The sequence below is a fragment of the Lolium rigidum genome, chromosome 7 (assembly GCF_022539505.1).
Source record: "Lolium rigidum isolate FL_2022 chromosome 7, APGP_CSIRO_Lrig_0.1, whole genome shotgun sequence".
Lineage (NCBI taxonomy): Eukaryota > Viridiplantae > Streptophyta > Magnoliopsida > Poales > Poaceae > Lolium > Lolium rigidum.
In genome coordinates, this window is record NC_061514.1 from 58,734,439 (window position 1) to 58,743,230 (window position 8,792).

The 8,792-nt window shown below is 46.0% G+C and overlaps 1 pseudogene; it reads left to right on the plus strand.

Moving 5' to 3' along the window:
* The first annotated feature begins 5,591 nt into the window (after nt 1-5,591).
* On the plus strand, nt 5,592-8,619 carry LOC124674082 (annotated as a pseudogene).
* Nucleotides 8,620-8,792: the final 173 nt, after the last annotated feature.

Sequence of the window (8,792 nt, forward strand, 5' to 3'; positions counted from 1 at the left end):
CCGTATCGTGGTTCTCGGCATCGGGGGTTTCGTCACGGAGACTTTTTATAGGCGAAAGGGCAGGTCAAGAGGCGGCACGGGGGCCCCCCACCACAGGGCCGCGCGGCCAAGGGCGGGCCGCGCCGCCCTATAGTGTGGCCCCTCCGTGGCCCCTCTTCGTCTCTCCTTCGGACTTCTGGAAGCTTCGTGAGAAAATAGGCCCCCGGGCTTTGATTTCGTCCAATTCCGAGAATATTTCCTTACTAGGATTTCTGAAACCAAAAACAGCAGAAAACAAAGAATCGGCACTTCGGCATCTTGTTAATAGGTTAGTTCCGTAAAATGCACGAATATGACATAAAGTGTGCATAAAACATGTAGATAACATCAATAATGTGGCATGGAACATAAGAAATTATCGATACGTCGGAGACGTACTCATATATCAAGTAAATCATGCTTTTCCAAATCATGTCCAGGTCGAGCTCTGATAAGAGAGCAAAATCTTGCCCAAGCTTCAGGCAATTTCTCTCCATCTTCTTGGACAAAGCTATAAATTTTCTGTAAAGCAGCATGTTGAGCACTAGCAGAAAGTATTTCCGAAAGAAAACATCAAGCAAATCACCCGGACTTTTAATAGAACCAGGAGGCAAATTATTATACCAAGTTTTAGCATCATCCTTTAATGAGAAAGGAAAAATTTTAGCAACGAAATAAGTACGCATCTTGACATCATCGTAAAACAAGCTACTCATAGAAGAAAGTTCATTCATGTGTTCTACAACACTTTCTTTTTCAGTACCACAAAAGGGTGTTTTCTCAACAATAGCTATATGAGATAGATCAAGAGAAAAATCATAATCTTTATCCTTAATGCATATAGGAGATGTGGCAAATTTAGGATCAGGAGATAGCTTATATCTAACAGTATATTGTGCGAGAAACTTTTTAATTTTTCTTGCATCAGCAGTAGCATTGCATCTATTAATAAAATCATCATTAAGCTCCACATAATCCTCATCAGGATCATCACTAGAATAATCAAGTTCAGGTGAATTAACAGTGTAGCAACATTTTCATTAGGAGTTTCAAGCATTTTCAATTTGTCTAGACCTAGCAATTGTAGCATCTAGAAAGGATCCCAATGAACCACTATCATCAAGCACATCAGAAACATTATCAATATTATGAGAGTTTTCAGATTCAACAGAAGTACCAGCAAGTGAAGCTTGCGGCGGTGAAACAAGTTGACTTATCACAGATGGTGAATCAAGAGTAGCAGAGGTACTCAGAGTTGTACCTTTTCTTGTAGTGGATGGTAATATGGCGACTTTAGGATCGCGAGATTTACCCATGTTGGAGAATTTGCAGCGAACAATATCAATCCAAGTGAACCTCCAAATAAAGCTATACTCCCCGGCAACGGCGCCAGAAAATAGTCTTGATGACCCACAAGTATAGGGGATCGCAGCAGTCTTCGCGGGAAGTAAAACCCAATTTATTGATTCGACACAAGGGGAGACAAAGAATACTTGAAAGCCTTAACAACTGGAGTTGTCAATTCAGCCGCACCTGGAAACATACTTGCTCGCAAGAGTTTATCATGAGTAACAGCTTTATAGCAGTAGCGATAGTGAAATAACAAGCAGAGAGTAACAAAGACAACGAGTAGTGATTATTAGTAAACAACAGGATTAAAATATCGTAGGCACAGGGATGGATGACGGGCGTTGCATGGATGAGAGAAACTCATGTAACAATCAAAGCAGGGCATTTGGCAGATAATAATAAAGCGGTGTCCAAGTACAAAGCAATCCATAGGCATGTGTTCCATATATAGTCGTACGTGCTCGCAATGAGAAACTTGCACAACATCTTTTGTCCTACCAGCCGGTGGCAGCCGGGCCTCTAGGGAATCTATCTGGATATTAAGGTACTCCTTTTAATAGAGTACCGGAGCAAAGCATTAACACTCCGTGAACACATGTGATCCTCACATCACCGCCATCCCTCCGGTTGTCCCGATTTCTGTCACTTTGGGGCCTCTGGTTCCGGACAACGACATGTGTATACAACTTGCAGGTAAGATCATAAAACAATGCATATCATGATGAAATAATAACATGTTCAGATCTGAGATCATGGCACTCGGGCCCTAGTGACAAGCATTAAGCATAACAAGTTGCAACAATATCATCAAAGTACCAATTACGGACACTAGGCACTATGCCCTAACAATCTTATGCTATTACATGACCAATCTCATCCAATCCCTACCATCCCCTTCAGCCTACAGACGGGGGAATTACTCACACATGGATGGGGGAAACATTGCTGGTCGATGGAGAGGCGTCGGTGGTGATGATGGCGATGATCTCCTCCAATTCCCCGTCCCGCGGAGTGCCGTAACGGAGTTTCGGTCCCCGAGACGGAGTTTCGCGATGTGGCGGCGTTCTGGAGGGTTTCTGGCGACTTCGACTTCGTGCCTCGCGTTTTTAGATCGAAACCTTTAAGTAGTCCAGAAGAGGGCGTCGGAGGCCAGCCGAGGGGGCCGCACACTAGGACGGCGCGCCCCCCTCCTGGGCCGCGCCGGCCTGGTGTGTGGGGCCCTCGGGCCTCCACCTGGCTTGCCCTTCTGGCTCCCTGAGTCTTCCGGTAAAATAGGCCCATTGATATAAATTCCGAGGATTTTCCCGAAAGTTGAATTTCTGCACAAAAACAAGACACTGTGAGCAATTCTCGCTGAAAACAACGTTAGTCCGTGTTAGTTGTATCCAAAATACACAAATTAGAGGCAAAACAATAGCAAAAGTGTTCGGGAAAGTAGATACGTTTTGGACGTATCAAGCCTCCATCGTTGGCCACCTTTACACCATTGGGGATGAACCACTTGACTGTGAGAAGGCATTGATTCCGACGAGAAACTCAGAGAAGGGCCTCTAGACTAGAGGTTGGGCAGGACGCCATCGTGGCGCCTCAATAAGCCGCCCTTGCAGCCACAGATCGCGGAGGCAAACTTGTCCTCCGCGTGATGAGCTCATCGATGCAGTAGGATCTAGATTCGCCACCCCACAAAAGAAGAGGGCGACTTGCAGTTTCGCTTCCTCTCCTCGCAGCCACGACCGACCGAGAGGAGCTTCACCGCGCACGCCTTCTCTCGCAGTGGATGCGCTAATTTATGGGACTCACTTCTAAGATGAACTCCATCTTCTTCCTCCACGCAGAGAGCAACTCGTCCGCGACCGCTAGTGCCGCGCCATAGCATCACGGCGGGAGCCTCTCCCCGCCACCTCTAGATCCGCCCGCAGGTGCTCTCTTCTGCTCCCCTCGCATCATCACATCGCCGATTAGGAGGTAGCCACTGACCTTATTTGCAGAGATCCGGACTTGGACCCGCTCGCCGCTCTCTCCGATCGGCGGAGCTTGGACGCGAATGCAACTCGCTTGCTAGATGCGCCAGATCTGTCCACAGGAACCCGCCACCCTACTCCAAACTACTGGCAGATCGCCAAAACTCCTAAAACTAGTATCTACAAGACGACAGCCTCTCCCTCCTCTCGCTCCGGACGGCGAAGCCACCGGAGGAGAAAGAGGAGAGGCCCCGAAGTGGCGGAGGGGACTCTCAAACCCTGTCCTTCTCGAGAGCAAGGAGGGGGGAAATGCGAGTCGCCACCAGCCCACCAGGCTCCGAGGTCTCGGAGCGGCGGAGGGGACTCTCAAACCGTGGTCTTCTCGAGAGAGAGGAGGGGGGAAATGAGAGTCGCCACCGGGCTTCAAGTCAAGTCCACGCACGTACGTGCACATCTTCTCTTTTTTAGTAAGGTAAATAAAACTAGATGGATAAGTTGTGATTATTGAGTGCAGGTGCACACACCCCTATCTCCCATGTGGATGCCATGTGCTCAGGTTGTTAACAGTGGTGTCTTCTTTAATCTAGCGGTACATACACTTGTGTGAATTATGGTTGTGACACTCGAGAATCGGTCATCTACGGTACTATGCTCCAAGCTGCACGCCTACATCACGTAATGTGGATACCTTGTAGCAGCTCATTGGATTAGCTTCCTTCACCGAGCGAGTGTAGGCACTCGCCGGTCGATCGTCTAATTGGGTGCCGAATCCAGCACTTTTGAAGTCTCGCCGCCGCCTTTATTTAACGCAATGCAATAACCGGATACATCTTTCATTGTATTGGCAATCGATGTAGCTGCTAATTCCTGAATGTCTCCCATTCACAATGCACTACACAAGTCTAACACTAAAAGTAAGATAAAGTAGTAATTTTATATTGACTTTTTTTCTTCTAGAATTCCAACTTTTTTCGTGTTGGTCTTGGTGGTACTATACATCATGGTAAGATCGATGAAGTAAGACATGTAACATGTTACTATAAGCAAGACTACACGTAATGGCACTAGAGGCCATGGATGTTCCTCCCGTGAGTTTTATAGAGGAGGGGTATCATGTTCAATGGAAGGTTGGTGGGCACAACTATTGATGAACCTAGCTAGTTCTTGAAATACTTGTATATAGTTGGATATTGAAGAGGCCCATAAATGTCAATTTAACAGTTTATTTTTCATTATATTTATCCAGCAAACCTACACATATAGTAGTATGAAAAAACAATTGCCGAGTCGTATCTATACATATGATTTCCATGTTTATACTTTGGAGTACCTAGGATGGTGTTTAATTCCACTGTCCGCAAACACTCCCGGACATGTAGCCACTGTCTACTACAAGCACCCGAGATATTTATTGCCCGAATATGTATACATGCTCCCCAGAAAAATCCGTAGAAAACTTGTGATGTATTGGGATATAGAAAACAACAAATTTCTGACGGTATATAGGAGTTATATACGCTCATTTTTGTCGAGAAATTTGTGTTCTCTGTATTTCCTAAAATATAACGTATTTTTAAACGAAATTTCTTACGCACAATCTTGATGTATATAAAGTTAGGTACGCACTTTTTTCAGACTTTTTGGGCACTGAAAAGTGGGAGTTTCAAATTTTTGAAACTGGCTGTGCTCAAGAGCACTGATGCAAGGAGAATAGAGTTAGATGCTGTTTCAGTTGACCGTGCCATCGAGCCTTCTCGAGAGTTTCTTGGCTGCCAAGTTCCTTGCTGTGCTGTACAACGCGTAGGACTGTACTATACCAGATTAGACAGTAGGCGTGTGAACTGGCTCCAGATGCCCGGGGACGCTACCGTGGCTCGCACGGCTGGCTGCAGCCAGGAATTGTGCCCAGCTCAAACTCCTAGCAAAAAAAACTTGAAAATAACTCCAGCTCTTGCGTCGCAGCTCCACAAAAAATACAGAACGACAACGTCGTGACTCGTGACTCGTGACTGGTACAAACTCTCATTTTTTTCCTTCAAAACAGCAAAACAAAAATGGAAAGTTTTTCGCCGGGCGGGACAGGGACGCCCGTGGGTCGACCGACGCCTATAAAAGGCCAGCGGGAGATGGACCGTGAGGCCCAAAAAACAAGCGAAAAGCCCACGAGAGAAGAGGAAAACCCTACTCGTCCCGTGTGGAGAGAGCCGAGAAGGAGTCGAGCCGCCCGCCGCTTCCGTCGGGGACCAATATAAGCCGCCTTTCTCTCTCCCCACCTCCACCAAACCCTTGTTCTTCGTCTCTCGCCTGCCCAACTCACCCAAAGTCGCTCGATCGAATCCGGGACGGCGATCTCGGGTTCGCTCGCTCAATCCACAGCAACCAAGCCTCCAGATCCGCTCTCCAACCCACCGCTTCAGGTAACCTAACGTCGTCTCGGCTTTTAGAAGATCTATTTGGTCATAGTCGATCGATCTGGGTTTCTGATAGTTAGTTTTGTGTCTCGATCGATCTGGGGTGGTTTAGTCTCGTTCCGGCGCTGGATCTGGCCGGAACCGGCAGGAAAAAGAGGGTTTTTTTATGAGGAGCGGCGGGTTGGGTAGGAAATTTCGCGTCTTTTTAGCTGGCCCTGCGACAGAGTGCGTTCGATCTCGAGATTCGTCGATTTGTAGCTTCCGTTTCGAGATTTTGTAGCTAAAAAGAGCGATTTTTTGGTTACTGCGGGAACCGGGGAGCTAGATTTGTATGGTGGTTGGATTAGGGAGTTCGCAAAGCTATTTGTTTTACCTGGATTAGATGCAGGCTAGCCTTTCGACGATTTGCTGATGCTTTCGTTTACATTGAGACTGTTCCTGGCTGGCTGGTAATAGATCTAATAGTGTTTACTCGTGCTGTGAAGCGGCGGACTGTGGGTACTTGCTGCTGCGCTAGATTGGGTAGTAGGTACACTGCTAGTGTGGTTAGTTGTTGCAGATGTGAAGCATAACTAATTTTTTTCTACCTAATAATGGTTGCAATCTCCTCTGGAAGTGCCTTTTTTTGGTCCAACTTGGTTGCTATATTAGCTTGCATCTTGATGATGCCTTAGTCTGTTGCTGACCACATGTCCTGGTTCTTAACAAGTTTCTTTCTTTGTTCAATACAGTCATGGCAGGAATGGCACCAGAGGGTTCCCAGTTTGACGCCAAGCATTATGACACCAAGATGACAGAGCTGCTGTAAGTCATCTCTCTACCAATTTATTTGTCTTCCAATAGCCATCCCATGCTATATGAATGAAGCTCATGCCTTTTGCTCGTGGCAACATGCAGGAGCCAAGGCGACACTGAGGAGTTTTTCACTTCCTACGATGAAGTGCACGAGAGCTTTGATGACATGGGCCTCCAAGAGAACCTTCTCAGAGGCATCTATGCTTATGGTATATACCTAATTCCTGTTCCTTATACCCTATTTCATAACAGCTAAATGTTTGGCCATCTTATATAAATACTTCTGTTTGTAGGTTTTGAGAAGCCATCTGCCATTCAGCAGAGAGGAATCGTCCCCTTCTGCAAGGGACTCGATGTGATCCAGCAAGCTCAGTCTGGAACTGGAAAGACTGCCACCTTCTGCTCTGGAATCCTGCAGCAGCTTGACTATGGCTTGGTCGACTGCCAGGCTCTGGTCCTTGCTCCCACCCGTGAGCTGGCCCAGCAGATTGAGAAGGTTATGCGTGCTCTTGGTGACTACCTAGGTGTGAAGGTGCACGCCTGTGTTGGTGGAACATCTGTTCGTGAAGACCAGAGGATTCTTGCCAGTGGTGTGCACGTTGTTGTTGGCACACCTGGTCGTGTGTTTGACATGCTGCGCAGGCAGTCTCTCCGCCCAGATCACATCAAGATGTTTGTACTGGATGAAGCTGATGAGATGCTTTCACGTGGTTTCAAGGATCAGGTTTGCTTCTTACTCGTACTCATCTGCATTAGTGTTCTCCTTGTGTCTATGCTTGCATAAAAGGTAGATTTTTTAATTAACTGAAGTTTCAAACTAATACTTTTCTAACGTTCAATCTACTCATTGAAACACGATCCTAATGTGTAAACTTTTGTATATCATGTTTTCGGTTGCACATGTTCTTTTTTAAATGATACTATGCTCAACCTACTACCTCAGTCCTAAATGTAATATGTTTTGTTAGCCTACCACAACGTCTATACCATAATGTCTTGTATTTGTGTAAGAGGTTAGACTATTTATGTGCTATACAATTGTTGCAACTTGCACAGACTGTTTGAAGTTAATACTATCTGTATCAGTTAAAGTGTTGTTGACATGCATCTTTGTTGATGATCTATTAACGTTCATACACTTATCCCTAACTGTTCATATTATTTTTGCATAGCTTTAACTTGTGGCTTCATCTTCTGCAGATCTATGATATCTTCCAGCTTCTTCCAGGAAAGATTCAGGTTGGGGTGTTCTCTGCTACCATGCCTCCTGAGGCCCTTGAGATCACCCGCAAGTTCATGAACAAGCCTGTGAGGATTCTTGTTAAGAGAGATGAGCTTACCCTTGAGGGTATCAAGCAGTTCTATGTCAATGTTGAGAAGGAAGAGTGGAAGCTGGATACTCTCTGTGACCTGTACGAGACCTTGGCCATTACCCAGAGTGTCATCTTTGTGAACACCCGCCGCAAGGTGGACTGGCTCACTGACAAGATGAGGGGAAGGGACCACACAGTGTCTGCCACACACGGAGACATGGACCAGAACACTAGGGACATCATCATGAGGGAGTTCAGGTCTGGGTCTTCTCGTGTGCTCATCACCACCGACCTGCTGGCTCGTGGTATTGATGTCCAGCAAGTCTCCCTCGTCATCAACTATGACCTGCCGACTCAGCCTGAGAACTACCTCCATCGCATTGGTCGTAGTGGTCGGTTCGGGAGGAAGGAGTTGCCATCAACTTCGTCACACGCGAGGATGAGAGGATGCTGTTCGACATCCAGAAGTTCTACAACGTGGTCATTGAGGAGCTCCCTGCAAATGTTGCTGACCTTCTCTAGATTATAATCTTAGGAATTGCAGTAAGGTGCTGGATAAGAGTTTATTTTTGTTTAATATCTCCAACTCTAATTCTGGTAGAGTGGTAAGGTCTGGGTCTATTTGAATTGTGGTTAAGGACGGTCTGAGTTCTTATTTTTCCTATGCAATGTTCGGAAATTTTTGTAGTGCGTAGGCTGTGCTGTTTCCTGGGCTAGCTGGGTTAGAGTGACACTACTTGAGTAATGAGTACTTTTACTTTTCGGTGTGAAGCTATGTGTTCTAGCCAATCTAATCTTATTTTATATTTTGTGCTGTGACATATTTAGAGTTTGGACTTTGTTTGAAATTCAATCAGTTTTCCTTACTGATATGTGTACTTCTACCAACTTGGGCGTCTGCTTGTTCTTCTTTTAGCGGCGTCTGTTTGTCCTATGTTCGAAAT